At 32.5% G+C, this 21,756-nt stretch overlaps 1 protein-coding gene and 1 non-coding gene across 2 annotated transcripts in view; one reads left to right on the forward strand and one right to left on the reverse strand.

Annotated features, from left to right (window-relative positions):
• DACH1 (dachshund family transcription factor 1) overlaps window positions 1-21,756 on the reverse strand; it is a 442,442-nt gene that overhangs the window by 270,183 nt on the left and 150,503 nt on the right. The gene's annotated exons all lie outside the window — the stretch shown is intronic.
• LOC126017136 (U6 spliceosomal RNA) lies at window positions 16,078-16,184 on the forward strand. Its single transcript, XR_007498805.1, has one exon. It is a non-coding gene; the product is annotated as a U6 spliceosomal RNA (small nuclear RNA).

Here is a 21,756-nt window from a genome sequence, read left to right on the forward strand (position 1 = left end):
GGAAACTGGGATAGCTGTAATATTGATAACAACAACAAAGAAATTCAGAGATGGATTATGAAGAACTAGAACTTTCTTGAGCCTGAATGTGAAGGGTAAACAGGAAATGTATTTGTGTGCATATATGTAATGAGTGAGAAAAAATGAAATTGGAAGACAGCTATGCTCACCACTATACCACCAATGGTAGAAAAAATAGAAATTGGAATGAGGTTTTATATCTCTAATAGACTTAGATTTTTTAAATGAATTTTAAAGATTAGAATGTATGGACGCCGGAGCAATAACACAGAGGTACGTTTTTGCTTTGCATGCGGCCAACTCTGGACAGAACACAGTTTGATTCACGGTATCCCATGTTGTCCCCAGAGCCTTCCAGGAACAACTTCTGAGTAGAGTCAGGAGTAACCCCTGAGAACCACAGAGTGTGACCCATAAAACAACAACAGCAAATTTATATTAAAAGAGGTGCTGAAGCTCTCGTATATGGAAATACACTTATATTGTAAATGGCTAAACAAGGTTTAATCCTCAGCAACACATATGATCCCCCAAGTACCACGAGGAGTGATATCTGAACAAAGAGCCAGGAATAAATCTAAAATCTAAAGCACTACCAGATCTAGCACCTTATCCCTCACCAAAAAAAAAAAATGATAACACCGGTTTTGAATAAATACATTTTTTATATAAGAACACACAGCAGTGTACTTCAATTAACTTGCAACACTTCTTCTCTTCCTCTTAATATGGAGTTACCATATTCAGTACATAAAATGAATGAATGCAGTCAAATAGCTGAAAACAATTTTACTTGGATATTATATTAGATATTGACAGATTTTTAAAGAACTCTAGTAAAAGCTTCAATATTTTGGGGTAAATTTTAGAAAACAAACATTTAGTGATTTATTCTAAAGCAGTTTATTGCTTAAATGAAATAATTGATTAAGAACTCCAATAGCCAGCTATTCTAGATAAAAAAATTTAATATATTACTTTATCAGTAAAAAATAAATAATTCAATGGACAACAAAAAATGTTTTCAATGTCATTGCAGTCAAGCAACAGACATTTAGATCACATACCAGACTGGTTCCTTGAAAATGCATGCGATTTATTTCTGATTTCTCATGCACTGGGAAAATCTAGCCACTAATAAATTTGGAAAAAACAGCAATAAAGAACAGGAAAACAACATTAAAAATGAATATCAACTCCTTAAACTGCAACAGGAGGGATGTAGATGAGATATGAAAAAAAAATCTCACCTCATTAGAGCAGTTAAACGTTAAAATAGGTTATCAGGTAAAGTCTCCATAGACTCTTTCCTTCAGAGTTTTAAAACATCCAAGAGGCTGCCATTTATTCTGAATCCTCGAGGTACGTCCTGTCTGCTAGCAAATAAAGGACCAGATGACCTTTGCATTTTTAATTCATAAGTTGCATCTTACCAGATGCCTAATTCAGTTATCCAGGCAATCATTTTTTTCAGAAGTAATAATCAACAGTGTAAATATATTTAAAAAGCATAATTATTTAACTTTCACATATTAGAAGGAGCCACCATGTTCTAAGAATCAGATTAAGCTCATTATTTGCATATATAGCCAGAATTCCTTTTATTTAATTTAAATGTTAAATAATAAGTGGTATAGAAACAATGAAAAGTTTGCCATGTCAGAATGATCTTAGGAATCTGAAGAAATATTTATGAAATTTTCAAAAATATTATTTTAATAGTATAAATGTTATAATAATAGGGTAAGTGTAACTAAAATGTCACTAGTATTTTTAAAATGATCTATAATTCTAAAATGACCCATAACATCTTTGCTGGTGGAAATATCTAGTGTATGTATTGAAATGCATTTCAATACATATTCTTAAATAAGTCATTTTTTTAAAATTCTTTATTCCTTAAAATTTTCATTTGAAAGTAAAAAATAACAATCTCTTTAAAAAATAAAATGTAGACCAAAGTGAGATTAACATATTATTAAACAGAGATTATCTCTGGTTTATAGAGATTACATTCTATGTTCTGCTATTGTTAAAAGTACCACTTAAACATTAATTCTTTCAACTGTATATTGCTTTAACCATAAAATCTTATACACTCAGAGTCCCAAAATGTACAATAACTATATTGAACTAATCTTCCTCAAAAATAATACTTGGTAAATGTTTTTAGGACAAAATTTCACAATTCGCAAATTTTATTAGCTTTTGTAGTTTTTGCACTTGATTTATACTCAAAAAACAGTTGTTCCAGTAATAGTGTGTTGGCCCTTTCACTCTTTTATATCACAAATTCTTACCATTTTACATGAACATAAATTTCTTAAAGAAAGGGTTACTTTAGATTATAACTATTATGAAATAATAAATATAATCTCCCACTTTAAGCTAAATCATTTAATTTCAATAAATTTAATCAGACTAATGTTATTTTTAGTAAACTATACTCCTAGCATTCCGAAACAACAAACTTTTTGTTTTTAATAAACAATATTCTATTTTTCTCAATACTAGGAAAATCTTTAAATACACTTTAAAGGAAAATAAACTAAACTATGCACTTGATACCCAGAGACCAATAATTATTAAATACTTTGAAAGACTACTTACACTCATATATTTTAGAGTATTTAATGTATATGGAAGTTTATAAATTTTCTGGTGGGCAACATTCATGTACAGAAAGCTAAAATAACTTAGTAAAGAACTCATGGCAGCAACAGGTCACAAACCCAAGATTTCTTCTTGTCTTCCCCCCCACACCCCTTCTCTGTTTTGTAACCATGGTAAAACAATAGATGTGAACTTTCCCTGAACTTTTCTCTTTAAAGGCCTGGGTCCACATTGACCCAGCAGGGCAAGCTGGAACTTGATACTATCAACCCCAGGGCTGCTAAAGTAATCAGGTTCAACAACAACCATATATGTTCCCTAATGTCATTTTGCCACAGAGCCAAGGCAAAAGCAAGCTATTTCTAGTAAAGAATGTCTTTCCATTGTTTCAGAAATTAATTCAATAGTCTAAACGTGCATAAAAATGGCCTACATGGAAGACTGCAGAAATATATTATTGTCCCCATAAAATTATATCAATTATGTATATCACATAAATAGGATGTATATTTGTAGATAAGGAACAAGTGAACCGAGGTTTTGATATAGATTATTTATTATGGTTTATAGCATTATAGATTAAGGTTATCTTACACTTACAAACTCGTTTCAATAAAGTACTATAAAACCTATTTTAAAATAATGCGATTTAAGAAGCTTAATATGAATATCATATTAAGGTTTGAGATATAATTGATTAGTATACTAAGATATCAGTTATTCTTAGAATCATCATGTAATAACTAATGAAGTAGATAAATTATTGCATGCATCTATACCAAAATCTAATTATGATTTATTCTAAATCCAGTTTTCAAAACATTATAATTGTACAAAAATAATGTTTAAATAATCAGTAAATGTAGCCCAAAGTAAAGAGGTATATAACATTTCAAATCTCCACTATTATTATAAAATGTTTTGTTTTAGAAACATTTTAATTTCTAATGTTAAACACCTTAGATAGAAAAAAATAAAATTCTACTATTACTTCAACCTACTAAAATGTCTATCTAGATTTTTAAATAACTAAGTCATAGTAGCCTATTAATTAACTTGAGATGTAGATAGCAGAGCATTATAGATGCTCTATCATATTATTTCTTAATGAGTATTATCTTCTCTGGAGTTTATAGTACATTTTCATAGAAACTGTTTCAAAGGTTTTGAATCGAGGAGTTGGAGACATAGTATAGTGGGTAGCATGTTGGTTTTGCACATGGTCAACCCAGGTTCAATCAGAGACTCTATATTGCCCTAGTGGTCTGCCAGGAGTAAATTCTGAATGTAGAGGAAGGAGTAAGTACTGAATACTGCTTGGTATGGCCCAAAATATTTTTAAAAAATAAAATATTCCGGGGCCGGGCAGTGGCGCTGGTGGTAAGGTGCCTGCCTTGCCTGCGCTAGCCTAGGACGGACCGCGGTTCGATCCCCCGGGGTCCCATATGGTCCCCCAAGAAGCCAGGAGCAATTTCTGAGCGCATAGCCAGGAGTAACCCCTGAGCGTCACAGGGTGTGGCCCAAAAACCAAAAAAAAAAAAAAAATAAAATAAAATATTCCAAATGCAGTGGTATATCATGTAGATATAACAATGCTAACTGAAGGAATATTCAGCCACTATGAAAAGTTGACTATAAAAGGGTCATTTTTCAAAATTATACTTTTCCAAAACTCTGTAACAACTTTGCAAAGAAAACTGTTTAAAGTAATATCTGATACTATACTGGTTCAAGGAATTCCACAGTTACTTTAGATTTATTTCTTATATATAAATATAGGTTTATACATATTTTTGAGATTGCCTTATTCAATATAAATACCAGTAGCTCTATTTAAATGTATTTATTATATTAGGTATCACATTATTTTCATACTGTCATTTGACTTTTGTGTTGCTTTGTTCTATTTTTGTTTAGAGACCATAACCAGTGGAACTCAGAGCCTACTCCTGGTTCTGCACTCGGTGATAAATCCTGTAGGGCTCAGAGACGATATAGGATGCTAGAGATAAAATTGGGTCAGCTTTTTGCAAGGAAAGTGCCCTCCCTATCTCTGTGCTATATCTTCACGGCCCATTAATGTTTGACTTTATTGGAATTTATTTTCTAAGAGTAACGTGAATAAAATCAGTAAAAGTATGGGACTGATGCTAACTTGATATTTTATATAAACCTGTTTCTAATATTTATAACAAGTACAAGGGGCATCAATAAGAAAGATAAAAAGTTCAAAAGTGTATTGTAAAATATAAAGGATGAAGCGAAGATCCTGGAGAGTGAGTAAAATTTATGTAGACTTTGTGAGCCTAACCATTCATTTAATGCTTCAGGTCTTAATAAGAGTTTTTCTGATTCTCATAAGAAAGACTGCCTTTACTGATTAAAAAAAAAAAAAAGAAAATTAGGCATAATTTCTATTATTTAGCACATCTTATTTAAATGGCAATAGTCTGTCAATGTTGATATAATAATTTTTCTCATAGGTTAAAAATATATGTGTGTGTGTGTGTGTGTGTGTGTGTGTGTGTGTATTAGCACTAACTGATAAAACAGGACGGCTTAGAAATTTCAGGTTGCCCATGTAACTGTGACTTCAGAACTTCTCCTTCAGCCATTATAGCATTGTGCCTTGAATAACAGACAACAGAACACTTGGCCATAGATCAAAAGATAGTAGCTGTCATTTACTCTGTTTAACCTTGGCAATTGGAAACCAGATCTTCACTTCACTAACATGCTAATGGGGTGCGGTGGTAGACAAAATTCTTAAGTATGAAATAAAATTTTCTTTCTTTCTTTTTTTTCTTTTTGGTTTTTGGGCCACACCCGATGATGCTCAAAGGTTCCTCCTGGCTATGCGCTCAGAAATCGCTCCTGGTTTGGGGAAACACATAGGACGCCAGGGGGATGGAGCCAAACCGAGGTCCATCCTAGACTAATGTGGGCAAAGCAATCACTTGTGCCACCGCTCCAGCCCCCAAATAAAATTTTCAAAGAAGAGTTAGAAGAAACAAGAAAACTGTGAACAGTGAAAAAAGAAGAAAAAGATTCCCAGGAAATTGTGAAATGTTTGTTTATGTTCTCTCCATCTAAAACTCAATAATGCTCCATACTTGTGTGTTATCTCTATCTATTCTATAATAATATTGATATTCGTTTTTGTACCTCACAATAATTTCTAGATCTTTTATAAATAAAATTGATGGCCAATTTAAAAATGACTAATTAAACTTGGAAAATTTGTTTCTAAATTTCCTTAAGTCTCTGTGATTTGCAGTTATTTCCAATAGGGGTTTCAGGTAAAAACATGTTCCTCCTATCTGCATACCTACCACACTGTGATCCCATTCCTCTGCCAATGACCACACGTTCCCTGCCACCCCTCAACTTGGCTCCTTGACAGTTACAGATCAAAGTGACTGTGACATAAACTTAAGAAGCTTAAGAAAGTGACACTGTTTTTTCTCCATAATTCCACATTGTTTTTACTCTGCTCTAGAGCTCTGGATATTTAAAAGCACCGAAATTCAGTATGTCCAAAGAAATCTTAATTTTTAGCTCCACACCTGTTTCATAGTAGCTACTTTATCTCGTAAATATCAATAAGCCATATGTATATATCAATATATATAGTATTCTCAAACTTCCAGGGCTTTCCTAATTCTTCACTCCAATTTAATATATATTTTACTTCTCAATAGGCACCGATGCTAAAATCCTTTATAATAATTCTAACTATATTTCTTAACTTACTCTTTTTTGGGGCGTGGTCACACCCGGCAGCGCTCAGGGGCTACTCCTGGCTCTACATTCAGAAATTGCCCCGGGAAGGCTCCGGGGACCATATGGGATGCCGGGATTCGAATGACCATCCTTCTGCATGCAAGGCAAACACTCTACCTCTATGCTATCTCTTCGGCATCTTAACTTACTCTTTATTCACATGACTCTTACTTCATTTTGGGTCCTGTCCACTCTGTACCTAAGGTGTAATGAACTACATGATCCAGATACAAATAACATTTCTGCATCTACCATACATTAATTAACTATTCCAAAGCTCAAGAAAAGTTCTACCATATCAAACTCCAAAAAACTAAAAAGCTTTTAAGCCTTTCTTTTTTTAAAACTTGATTGATCGATTGATTGGTTGATTGGTTGGTTTTTGGCCCACACCTGGCAGCACTCAGGGTCACTCCTGACTCTGCACTCAGAAATCACCCCTGGCATGCTGGGGGACCATATAGGATGCCAGGAATCAAACCGGGTCCCTTCTTGGTCAGCTGCATTCAAGGCAAATTTCCTATCTTTCTGGCCCTAACCTTTCCAATACTATTTCTAAAAACTTTCTCTCAAGCACTGTCTATTGCTTTCATATATGCCCATTCTCTACTGATGCTAATCTCCTATATTTCCCTTCCCTTTGATTATGTGAGAAAGAAACACTAAGCCAAACACATCAACTGTTTCTCTGATATTTTCAGGTACAAAACTCACCAATACCCAACCAGATCCATATTGCTATGAATTCCTAAACTATCAACTTATAATTATTTACAAATAATTCATTCCAAATACAAATGATCTGAATGTAGTAACACTGTAAATTGTTTCTACTTTTCTAGAATTAAGTAGGCTATTAACTATAGAAAATGTACAGAATATTTGTTGAAAAATTCAGCTAAAAAAGAATAAATAACTAATTTTCCAGGATCATGCACTGTGAATTATGTTAGCAGAAAAATATTAAAAATACAGCAATCACCTTTCAAATAAGTCAGCCTTTATAAAATTAAGTCATATAAATATTAAAATTCATCCAAAGACTATTTTTAAATAATGAATGGTATTTCAATGTCTCACAATCTAAAATACAAGATAAACTAAAGTAAAAATAGGATTTTATGGGTTGAAAGGAAAAATTATGTTGGAATTGCTCACGTCAATCAAATAATACAAAGTATTAAGTCATCACTGCCCTTTAAAATCCTTTCAACAAGAATTCCCTAATTGTACTTTCACTTTATCTCACAGTAACAGTAAGTAAATAAATTAACAAAATAGCTTTTATCACACAGAATAACCTTTTAACTGAGGGATTATCTCTAGTTTATTTTTCATTTCTTTCATTGCAGATAGAAGTTCATGCCTCATTGATTAGTTTGCTAAGGTGGTGACCAGAAATGAAAACATAGTGTTCACATATGGCAAGGACTAGTAAGTAATCACACACACACACACACACACACACACACACACACACACATACACACATTGCATTCATTCTATTGTTCTACGTCTCAGATAAAGTTCTGAGAAAAAAATCAATTAATTAATTATAATTAATCTCTAATATCTACTGGACCATTCTTAGGAATAATTAAAATTGGTTAGATATTTTTTCATTGAAAATTTCCAGTGTCTTCATTAAAGCATATTTGTAAAAATTTTTAAATTATGATTAATGTTAATTACAATGTTCAGGACAAGAGAAACAAAGTCAAAGGTAAGGAAAATAGTTGTCTTCATATTTCAGGCCTTTCTGAATTGAATGGTGGTCTGTATATGCTATGTCTGACATAATCCATGACTCTGAAACTTGTACATAAGCATCACTAAACTCGTTACCAGTCAGTCTTTATATGTAATATTTTCTTCAGTCAGAAATGTGTAAGAGTATTAAGTAAGGAATATAATTGGCCAAGTTAAACTCTAGAAACACATCAAGTATAACTCAAAATAACTAAAGCCAAAGGACAGCAAACTATTGTGACTTACTTTCAATGCTATACAGGCCAGGTATGTCCTGATCTTCAGTGCCACATTGGTCATTTAGCACAAAAGAGGAAAGAATAAGCAAGATGTTAAGAGTTCAAATCCCAGAACAGAATGAAAGGAAATAAGTGACCTGATTTCACACAGAAAATAAAAGTTTTGAGAGTTGAAAAAGATAAAATGTCATAATAAGTGCCTTTAAATATTTTATAAAGGGTAATCAAATAAATATAGAATAAGAAATATTTTAAGTAATTTGAGTTTAAAGCATTTGGGGCTAAATCAGGAAAATCTGTCAAGGATAAGAGATTAAAATATTATCAGATGTAACTGACCTTCAAACTCTTAAACAGATATTAAGCAAAATATTTAAAAAATACTGTAAAACAGATCTAACATTTGGTACAGGCTTTAAATCACTCACTAAAATAACCTTCATAATCTGAAATTCTGTTACTACCCTAATCATGACAATATTCTCCATTGGTTCACTATACTAATACAGTCTTCTCTACATTTTATTTGATACACATAATTAAATACCTATTTACTTTATTCTGATAACTGACCTGTCAATATTTTGAAGTACTAACCATCCTCCCATTGCTTTTAAAATTTAGGTCATCAGGGATGATAACTGAAAAATATTTGGCACAAGACTTCGGAAAAGTCAGCAGCACTTAATTGTAGCACTTAATTGTTTTCTTTTAGTGGAACTTATTCTCTAAGTAACTCTCATACTCTTCTTCCCATTGATATAGAAACATAGCACCTAAACCTTCCATATGTTATAGTATTCTGCTTTTAATAACCAGTTAAACCCTGCAAGAATTTAATTGATAATTAGGGTTAAGAATTTAAATTGTGTGAGAATTTGCATTTTAAAGAAGGTCTCTCTGTAAGAAAGATATTTATGGTGCTAGTCATAAGAAGAAGAAAAAAAGAGATGGGGCACTTGCCTCAATTGCAGATGCATTAGGTGAGATCCTGGATTCAATCCTCTGCCCTAAGGTCCCTTGGACATTACTATGGCTCACTCCAGAGCACAGATCTAGGAAGATTCCCTAACTATAACCAAATGTGAACTAAACCTCCTCGATTTACACAACAACAATAAAACCACAACGAAGTAGAATAAGAAATAATGCTGGGTTCAGAGCGGTGGCGTTAAATGTAGGTCAGTTTTCTTGCATGTGCTAGCCTAGGACATACTGCAGTTCTATCCCCCAGGGTCCATATGGTCCCCAAAATCCAGGGGCAATTTCTGAAAGCATAGTGAGAGTAACCCCTGACTGTCACCGGGTGTGCCCCCCAAAAAAAACTAAAATAACAAAACAAAACAAAACAAAACAAAAAAAGAAATAATTCCTTTTCAGGATACATTTGACCTACTATAGGATTGTCTTGTTTTTAATTTATTTTGGGGGGGGCACACCCGGTGATGGTCAGGGGTTACTCCTGTCTATGCGGTCAGAAATGGCTCGAGGATGATACAAGATGCCTAGAGTCGAACCAGGGTCCTTCCTTGTTCTCTACATGCAAGGCAAATGTCCTACCACTCTGATATCTCTCCAGCCCCAGGAATGACATTTTAACTATAGAATTTGTTGTTTCCAGATCTTCCTTAGTAACTAGAAGTCCCTTTGAAATCTTCATTTACCAATTTCCTCACCAACTGACTTTATCTGACCATTTGATGCACATCCTAGGCATGCAAAACTGTTCAATGTATTCAAGTCAAATGTTCACATTCTCTTCCCAGAACTCCAATCAGCTCTTCTCTGTTCTAACATCCTCCACACTTCTTAAATATCAATCCTATTACCTTTATTTTCCTTTTGAGTTGGGAAGAATTCTTATCTTTCCTGTGTTCAAAGAAGGAAATAAAGTGACTCACAAAAATTCAATGAAGCAAATTGTCTATTTTCACTATTATTTCTGTTTTATTAATGATTATTCACTGGTTCAATGTTTATTAAACTTATTTTGTATGAGGGATGTTCTAAGCAAAATTTTAGAATAAGTTACTGGAAGAGGAGATTTTGCTAAAATGTGAGGCTTACACATTTAGAAGATTTTAGCGATGAAATAATGGTATAGGCTTCAAGCAAATGAATAAACCATGTAAAAGACCCAATAGGATAGAAAATTGGAGTGATCAGGGCACCAAAGGAAAGCCAATATGGCCAAATTTCAGTCTGCAGAAAAGAGGAAAAAAAAAAGCCATATTCTCTGAGAGACTGGCAGAGAAAAACATTTGGGTTTTGGCTGGTCTATCAATAAAGTATTTATTTGAATGATTTCTTATTAAGATTTTCCTTTTATCCTGTACACCACAGAGTATTTTATTCTTCAAATATGATAGATTCTTTTTGGAAAGCAAGAGACACAATTCACTGTCCTATTTCAAGGCACATCTCATAATCATGTTTAACAAATGTATTTGATTAAGCAAATTAATATGTAATATAAATGGAATTCAATAATTTAAAATTCCAAAGCACTCCACAATGTTTAAGTTTTCAAATTCTTTAAAAGAATCCTATCTGTATTTTAATGAAATATGAGCCATTTTCCTGTTATCTAATCCTTGATGTAAGGATTACATTGCAGTCTAAGACACATTACACAAATGTCTATATTTAGTCCCTTTTGTCCAGGCTGTCCTACTGCACAAAGATCAAGATTAACATAAAGATAATAAAATGATATGCAAAAGAATAGTTATGTTCTTTCTACTTAATTAGTTCTAAGATTTATTTTTAAATGCTTCATTTTCCTGCAAAATGAAAATTAAGCAAATTTATTTTTTTTCACATGGCAGAATACTCCTATACTTAGATGAAAAGAACTTTTCTGACACTGAGGTAATTAAATTTGCTTTATGAAAAATATTTATCTTGATGAGCCACAGTTATTTTCTACTATGAATCCATTATGAAAAATAACAAAAATAACAAACAAAAAGTTAATTTATATTAAAAAATCCAGCACCTCTAAACTACATAAAAAAGTAAAAATCAGTTTCCAAATACTTAGATGATAAACACAATTAAATAATAGTGCAAATGTTCAGGCTTAGGCCTGGTGCCCATAATACATTTGCCTAACACCATAGTAAATTATTTCATTGTTTTTCTCCAACTAAGATGACAACCATCTAACCTACATAATATTAAGCAGACATTTAGTTCCACTGATGTGAACAGCCAAGAGATTAATGCTGACAGAGCTAAATTACATAAGAGTCAAGAAATGTGATCCAACAATACAATTATAATTATCACTAGGGGAAGTAAAAGATGAACGTATTTTCATCTACTAAGGGCTCTGGATTAAAGGGCCAAACACTTAAATGTCATTTTTACTCATTTAGTAACTAGGGGTATTCCAAATTCTATAATTATATGACTTTGCATTCATTAAAACAGCTTGGTATTAGAGGCTTCTAATAACGATGTTATAGTTAAGGGTCAACCTGTTCATTTCCAGTAACATTTCATAAGAACTAAAATATCAAGAGTCATATAAACATACTAAATATTATTTTAATTTTGTATCACTAAGTTTGCAATGTACTTATTTATTAACTTAATTTTAAGAACATCTGTCCTTCCTGAGATTTTATAAAGAAACAAATTTATTATCATTTTAAAAATAATTTTAAGAGCACATTTTTAAAAATATAATGAAGTATGCTATAGACACTTGAAAGTTCTTTCTTACATTAGTGTTTTAATAATCTCTTTAAAAATATCTGTCAAAAAGATATTTATCACAGGAATAAGTGTAGAATATATGTACTTGGACAAGTATAAGCCTGTTTATATTTAAGTTATTTTATTCTAGTAAATGCAGCATTATTTTGGGGCCAGAGCATTAGAACAGTCAGTAGGACATTTGCTTGCAAGTGGGTGACCCAAGTTAGATTCTGGGTCCTGGTCCAAGCCTACAAAGATCAATTTCTGAATGCTAAGCCAGGACTAACCCTGGACTAACCCTTGAGTGACACTGATGTAACTCAAAAACACAAACTATGAGCACAGTGAGTAGGACCTTTAACTTGCATTGGCTAACCCATGTTTAATCTTGTGAATACCATATGCTCCCTTGAGTATGCCAGGAGTGATTTCTGAGAACAGAGGCAGGAAAACCCCTAAGCACTATCAGATGTAGCCTGAAAACCAAATATATAAAATAAAATAAAATAAAATAAAATAAAAACAAATAAATACAAACAAGAAAAGAATCATTCTAAATAATTCCTATTCTAAAGATAAATATTCTTTGCAGCATATAATTAACATGTATCAATTGGTATGAGTGTCTTTAACATATATAGATTATGCATTCAAGATGAAATTGAGGAAATTATTATCCCTTTAGTCTTTTCATAATTGCTTACTAGATAAAACTTAAAAATTTAATATATTTCATTGTTTTCTTTTCATCATACAAATTTGTATCCCCCCCATTTCTTTGTATATAAAATATATAATTTCATGAGCTTTATAAGGAAATGAACAGATATGAACAGATAATTCATATTGACATGCCCTTTGAATGACAATGAAATGGAATTTCTTATGGGTTGTATTCCCATGATTTCTCAACTATATCCTCATTGCTACATATTGAACATAAAAGAAATTGCTTAATATATTTACTGACAGAAATCCATCCAAATTTGGTTGAAACAAAGGAGAGTGTATTTCCAAATAATTATAAAAGAAAAATATTACTTGAGTGATTGGGATCTACGTTATTGTATAAATGTTATCATTGATATAAATTTAAATGATTTCAAATCAGATCATATCATTTCTCTTGCATTATTTTTCATCCCTGGAAGCAGTATTTCTAACTATGCATAAACTACTTATATATTATGCAATTCATAAGATGAAGCTTAGTTTTAGCCAGGAGAGTTACAGATTCCAGATTTTTGCTCATTACTATAATCTGAAAATTCAGTCTTCATTCATATAATAGGGATTGACTGAGTTTTAAAAATGGAAATAAGTGTAAAATTCATTTCTTCCATAAGTACATGGAAGTTAAGGCTAAAATAACTGTTATTGCAACTGAAGTTGTAATTTACGACCAGTCTTACCTATTGGGAAGCAAAAAGGAAAATGATAGGAGTTTTTATCTTCTCCTCATGACATGGTATCAAAGTCAGAGAAATTCTATGTTTTTCTCATAAAAATGAAATTGACACAAATATCTTAATAAATTTAGTGCCTCAAATACTTGGCATTATGCATTAATAGATTATAAGTCTGTGAAATACAAGAAAATTGTATCTGAGTAACTCTAACAATTAGTTCAATTGCATTTATAACATAACCAAACATAGGCAAAATATTTTGTTTACTGGACATAAGATTCCATTATTTATTTACTTTTTTTAAAATGACACATTTTAAAATGACAAAATTAGTTTACTAAATCTAAGTGAGTACTTTATTACTTCACAACTTAAGTTAAATATTTATATGGTAACCATGCCACCACAATAATAAAACAAATTAATAAAGTTAATAAAACGATAACTTTATCTTACTTTATTTTTTTTTTCTTTTAGGATATTTTATTGGATAGCTCCAAATCCTGGATTATACTGGAGACCTTCCAGTATGAAAACAATTTGCATCATACAAACCTAAGATAAGCAGAAATATACATTCATATCTACTGCAAGCTAGTTCAAACTTACTCTTTTTCATAGTAATGGCAGAAAACAGTTTTATATTATCAGACATGTCTAAGTTATTTATAATTGCATTAATTGTTTAGTTCCAAGGAAAAGTAATTTTAAATTAGAAAATTTTAAAAATGTATCCCCAAAACTGTAGAATCTTGGGGTCGAGAGCAATGGTACAGCAGTAGGACATTTGTCTTGCAAAGCAGCTGACCTAGGACGGACTGTGGTTAGATTCCCCTGGCACCCCATATGTTTCCCCAAGCCAGGAGTGATTTCTGAATTAAGACCTAAGAGTAACCACTGAGCGCCACAAAGTGTGGCCCAAATATAACATTAAAAAGAGTAGATAAGGGCCGAAGAGATAGCACAGCGGTGTTTGCCTTGCAAGCAGCCGATCTAGGATCTAAGGTGGTTGGTTTGAATCCTGGCGTCCCATATGGTCCACCGTGCCTGTCAGGAGCTATTTCTGAGCAGATAGCCAGAAGTAACCCAGGAGCACCGCCCTGTGTGGCCCAAAAACCAAAAAAAAAAAAAAAAAAAAAAAAAAAAAAAAAAAAAAAAGTAGATACTTGTCTAATGCAATTTAGTTATCCCTATGTAGCCCAAACATTGGTAAATACTTTTTTAACCTGAATACATTTATACTACCTAAAAATAATATACTCAATACAGGACAAATTAAATTTTAAAATACTCAAATCAACCAAAGAAGAAGCTTAAGATCACCAAAATTTAGATAAAAACTATTTTGAAAAAGCTGCACATAGCTATCAAATAATTTCATAACAAAGTAAATAAAATATTTCAGTTTGTTGAATAACTATATTAATTGGGGCAAGGTGAAAGCACAGAGGTAGGACATTTACCTTGCACGCAGCTGACCCAGGAGGGAGGCAGGTTTGATTCCCAGCATCCCATATGGTCCCATGAACCAGAGCAATTTCTGAGCTCAGAACCAGGAAGTAACTCCTAAGAGCCACCAGGTGTGCTCCCCCCCCCAAAAAAAAAAGTTTTTCCACATTTACTATGATTTCTTAATTTTCAAATTCCAACTTCAAAGGCAAAAACTACTACAAAAAGATATTGTAAATGCAGAGTTATCTGGAGATAAATGTTTACAGATTGCCAATTATAAAATGAAATACCTTAGTTGGAGACTGAAAAATAAATATAGGGTTTACGAATTTTGCCTTGAAGATAATCAAATCAGTTTGATTCCTTGACCATCACACAGTCCTCACTTTTTGTTGTTATGGCCCAATGGCCCAATGTCCCCCCATTAGATATCACAGTAAACTAAATCTTTAAAAATGATTTAAAATTGGGGGCCAGAAGGGCCAGAGCGATTGCGCAGTGGTAGGGCAAAATTTGCCTTTCACACAGATGACCCAGGACTGACCTTTGTTCTATTTCAGGCATCTCATATGGTCCCCGAAGCCAGTAGCGATTTCTGAGCAAATAGCCCAGGAGTAACCCCTGAGCTTCACCGAGTGTGACCCAAAAACAATCAAACAAAAAATTTGGGCCAGACTGATAATATAGGGATCAATATTTGCCTTCCAAACAACCAATCTGGGCTCAATTCCCAACACCACATATGTTTTCCTCAGCACGCCAGCAGGACCACCACCAGGTGTGATCAAAACCCCAAAATAAATAAATAAAAAGTATGCAAATAGCTATATTTTGGAAATAAAATTACTATAACAAATGACCTTGTATTTTTCCATCAACTAAATTTTATCAAATCCATAATAAAAGGAGTCTCTTCTAATATTGTTTACCCAAAGGCATCTTCATTATTCTTCTTTAATTCTTCTAAGCAAACATTTCTTAAGGAAATGTAATTATGATTTTATCTATGCAAACATATTACATGTGACTAACTTAAATGAAAACTGAACTTATAATGTTAGTCATATATGACAACTGATCAACTTATACCAAAATGCATCTATCATGTGCTCGCTTCGGCAACACATATACTAAAATTGGAATGCTACAGAGAAAGTTAGCATGGGCCCTGTCCAAGGATGACACGCAAATTCATGAAGGCGAAAATACGTATATCAAGCATTAACAAAAATGCAAAGTAAGTTTCAATCTTAGAATTCACTAAAAATAATTTCCCTTTTAAAGGGGCATAAATGGTGATTTTAGGCCATTAATTTTTTATCTTACTTCTCTAAAATTATTCCCAGTAGTGTTCCGGAGACCATAGATTGTGAAGGGTCAAACTTGGCCTCTGGCATGCAAAGAATATACAGCCAATATATTAAACTACTTTTATGGATTCTAAAATATTCTAAAATTACAATGGTCATTACAAATAAAACCATAATATAAGATGGTTCACTTTAATATTTCTCTCAAAGTAAATAATATTTAGTGTTATTAAAAGATTTAAGGAAAGCATATTTATACAAGATTGGGCCTTTACAAAGTTATGAGTTTTATAAGTGCCTTAACTGCACATTAAATACGGTTTTGAAATAAAGATACACTTTATTCTTCAATTTATTGTTATAATTTTTCACATTAAAAAAAACAGAGAACTCTTTTTTTTTGTTGTTGTTGTTGCAACAGCAAGAGTTTGGGCTGAGTTGGTAGAATAACATATAGAGTGCTTGTCTTGTAAGCAGCTAACCAGGTTTTGTTCTGATCTGGTCCACTGAGCTCACTAGGAGTGATCCCTGAGAGTAAAGACAGGTGTGTGGCCCACAGACAAAACAAAACAAATTACATAGGGTTAGACAGACTATTTTTTGAGCTTTTCAGACAATGAACATTATAGAAGTAAAATAATTGTCAAAATAAGATTTGTTAACAAATACAACACCTGCCCCAAACTAAGGTATATTTTTTATGTATTGAGGATATTTTACATTTTAAAAACCTACTTTGTTAACAAACTTTGAGCATGGATAAGTGGCACTGTTCCCAGAGCTATATATATACTAGACTACAAACATTAATCCATTTTAGAACTCAAAATTTTTATAAACTCAATTTTATAGCTTCATAAATTTATCTCACTTAGAAACAAATATCAATGTATAAATATGCATATATGTGCATTTTATATAACAGAAAATGTATATTATGGCATCTATTATAACAAGGTGACCATCCTATTAACTATAATATTTTTCTGACACCTTTCAGCTTTAAAATATCAAAAACATGGAAAGTATTATATTAGGTTTCTTTGTTATTGCCTGTATCAGTGTGATTATATCTAGGACCCACAGACAGTGAGTAGGATGCCTTATACAAAACACATTTGGTTCAATCTCTGAAACTACGTATGATACCCCAAAACACATCAGCAAAGAGCAAAGAGCCAGGAGTAAATCTTGAGCACAATTATAGCCCAATCCCACCCTCACTCTTACGAAATGACATAGATGGAAAATTTTATAACAGTTAAATAAATACAGTTTGGGGTCGGAGAGATAGCACAGTGGTAAGGCATTTGCCTTAGACCACAGAAGGACGGTGGTTCCAATCCCGGCAAACCATATGGTCCCCCGAGCCTGCCAGGACACACACACACACACACACACACACACACACACACACACACACACACACACACTCACACACACACACACACACAAATACCGTATATGAGACCAGAGTGATAGCACCGCAGTAGGGCATTTCCTTTATTTGCTTTGTACTCTGCTGACCTAAGACCAAAGTTCGATTCCCAGCAATCCCATATTGTCCTCAGAACCTGCCAGGAGCAATTCTGAGCACAGAACCAGGAGTAACCCCTGAGTGCGGCCAGGTGTGGGCCAAAAACAACAACAAACAAAACAAACAAACAACAAAACAAAAAAGCACAAAAACAACAACAACAAATACAGCATGATTTATTAAGAAAATAAATAAAAGAACAAAATTTGGAAAACAAAAATCTTTGTGTATTTTATTCTATGAAAAAGTTTAAAAAGTAGGTGTTTGATACAAAGTAAGATGGTATCAACCAAACAACTTATTTATGTATAGAGTATTAATGTGAGTTTATAAGATAGTTATTTAATAGGAGTATACATCTTTTCAGCCTAATTTTATTATGCAGTTGACCTTATTAAATATCATGTATGAAAGCCTTATTTATCATCCAATTAGATATTGTCTGGAGAGGCAATTTCAAAAAAGAAAAAATGATTAGTAATACTTTAGTCAAATTAGATTTTGCTTATTTTAAATGTTTATCTATCTAATACAATCTTTTATTAAACAGCTCTTCAGCTCCCATATATGTTTTGGTAAAGCTTTAATAACTTTTTTTGTAATTAAAAATAACATGATACCAGAGACCAACAATAATTAAAAGTAATCAAATTTAGTGAAATGTGTACAAAATAAACAGATCTGCACATAATTTGTTAAGGATTTATCAATTGATCTGTCATTTTCCTATGTAAAAACAAAACAATGCTTATTATGAAAATATAGTCTAAGTTCTTTGCTCCGTTTTCTGTTTTTGTAAAATGTATTTGCTTGAGAAACAAGTCTTCAAAAAACAAGGCCTAAAAAAATCTACTACTCAGGGTGCCTTTGAGGATATTTAATTAAAAATCTAATCCTGCATTCATTAAGGCTCACATAAATTAAGCTGTCATTCATAAGGATTTATGGATTCTCATTTGCATATTGCATACAATTCATCAATTACTCAAGTATGAAAGGAGCACATTTCCCTTGGAGCTGCCTGCTACCCTGCCAACATTTGAAATGAGGGAAAGAGCAAGACTGTCAGGCATTCACACAAACTTTCTTCCAAATGTCTGCTTCTTGATTAATCTAATTTTCTAGATATTCCCTACAAGATACACCAACAGCTCTCATGCACATTTCTATTATTTCTCCTGTCTTCATCACAAAATCTTCTAGTATTTGAATACTTCATGTCTAACTGATTATTATTTGTTTGCTATTAGTAAGGCCATTGTTTCTCTTTACTAAAATGGGTTGAGGTGCATAAAGCAAACTACAAAAAGATAGGTAATGCTTTTCATTTATAACATTATTATTTTGTTTACAATGATTATCCTATTTTTTTCAATACAAGTTACAATGTGAAAAAAAAGCAGGAAAGATAATATTGTTCTGGAAGGTAGTTAAAATAAAACACCAGTTTTTCAGAGCACTGTAACCTGATAGAAGACAATATAACAAATCAACTAGGATAACACTAACTTTATTTTGTTAATATAAATATAAATATAATCCTTTCAATAAGGATGAAGGTATATTTTATTGCTCCATTTTACAGGTTTTCAGTAAAGTAGCAGCCTAGATTAGTTTGTTTTCATTGTGCAAAAGGCATACTGTGTTAATTCACTTGTCTCCTCTAGGGAGTAGATCTTAATTTCAGTGGCACAACTTGGAACTGTCTCTTCCAGAGCACAATCTGGAAATTTTTAACAGGCATGTGATCAGGTGTGGAATTTAATTCCAAACACTCCACATGTCCATGACTTCCACAATTAAAATATATGAAGTATCACTTCACTCAAAAATGATTGCTTTGAAAACATATTATCTCTTTTTTGCAAATCAAAGACATATAGGAATATATGTCTTTCTTAAAGTATTAGTTTTCATTGGAGTATTCCAGCTCCAGTTAGTAAATTTGATTTACTAACACCTGGAATTTATATTGCCGCTCAATACTTGACCAAATTGTGATAAACTCTATTTAAATTGCTTAAACATCAGAACCCAAAGGCAGAATTCCTTAGAGCCTAACCTTCTCAGAATAAGTATTAAATTATGAGGAAAAATTCCTATAGATCAATACCATTGGCAAGGAATCTAAGAAATCAGTTTATCACTTTAAAGAATGGTTTAAATATAATCTTTTCCCTATACATAACCTATTTTAAAAGAGAAAATCAACATTTATCAATATAAACTATCACTCTTCAAGTACATTTAACATTGGAAGAATAAATGCTTTATAAGTTAATCAGAAGAAGAAATTATTAACATTCTCAGTTTCTAGAATAACTTAAATCTGATAATGAGCAACCATGAGACAATTCATGTTTTCCATTCATACAAATTGGATAGTTCATCATAATTTTTAGAAATCTATGTCTGAGACACTCCAAAGTGTATGTCTGTCTTAAAACTTGTACATTCTCTACATTTCAGTTTTCTCAGCATGAGCTGTCTACTTTATTTTACCCAAATAATGTGTAATAAAAGAATTGTTCTAGTCTATAGTAATAAGGCTTATAACATTACTTAGATTCAAGCCACCTGTTCAAGGTTTTTATTTCATTGAAATTTTTAATAATGTAAACTAAGCTATATTACAGTATTTAATCAAAAATAAATAAAAATCACATGGAAAGCTTTGTTTTCTTACTTAATGTGTCCCATGAAATGATTCATTTAAGGTTGATCAAGATTTTCTAAGTGAAAAATTTATAAAATAATTAAAGTCATCCACAAGACGTAACACATGGTCACCAAAGTAGCTAGGGACACTATAGTGAAATAAGATTTTCACATGAAATATAGAATCAAATCATGTTTTTGTGTAAAAAATTGCTTCATGTTGCAATAAAGGTTTTTTTTGTTTATGTTTTTGTTTTTTCTGGGTCACACCAGGCAGCGCTCAGGGGTTTACTCCTGGCTCTATACTCAAAAATTGCTCCCTGGCAGGCAATATAGGACCATATAGCATGCCGAGACTCAAACCACCATCCTTCTGTATGTAAGGGCAAATGCTTTACCTCCATTCTATCTCTCCAGCCCCAGCAAAAGTTTGATTCAGATCAATTGGTCCTTATATAAATGTGCATTTTTTACTTCTTATATGTCTTTTTTAATGATCAAAAGCCTTACAAAACTCACTCTAATACTCTATGTCCTTGCAGCAAATATAGAGAGAGTTATAATACCAGGAGGGAAAAATATGTTTTTTTGTAAAATATTTCCTTTCAAAAAGGCCAGAGCAATAGTGCAGCAGTAGGGCATTTGCCCTTGCATGCAGCTGACCAAGGATAGACAGCAGCCCAATCCCCTGACCCTCCCATATGGTCCCCAAAACAAGGGGCGATTTCTAAGTGCATAGCCAGGAATAATCTATTAGCATCAATGGTTGTGGCCCAAAAAAACAAAAAAAAAATCTTTTTAAGCATACTAGTTTGAGACTATTATCTGAAAAGTGAAGCAGATAGTGAGAGGTTAGGGAAAACTGTTCCTTTTTAAAGAAAATATTTTAAAAAAAATAGTATCAACAGGGGTTGGAGAAGTTTGCACAAGTGGTAGGGCATCTGCCTTGCACACGCTAACCTAGGATGGACATCGGTTCGATCCCCTGACTGTCAAATGGTCTTCCCAAGCCCAGGAGCTATTTCTGAGCACATAGCCAGTAATAACACCCCTAAGAGAAACTGGATGTGGCCCAAAACCCTTCCCCTTCCACAAAAAAGAAAGAATAGGTAATGACCTTGAAGAAAATTTTAGAAAATAGTTTTCCATTGCTAGTGACTGAATTGTTATTCATCAAATGAAAATGTCATAAGTTATTCTCTTTAAAATATGATTTTGATGTCCGTGCAATGATATTTATAATGCAACTATATAGTATTATTTATTTAATTACTTCAGAG

The sequence above is a fragment of the Suncus etruscus genome, chromosome 8, assembly GCF_024139225.1.
Source record: "Suncus etruscus isolate mSunEtr1 chromosome 8, mSunEtr1.pri.cur, whole genome shotgun sequence".
Taxonomy (NCBI): Eukaryota; Metazoa; Chordata; class Mammalia; order Eulipotyphla; family Soricidae; genus Suncus; species Suncus etruscus.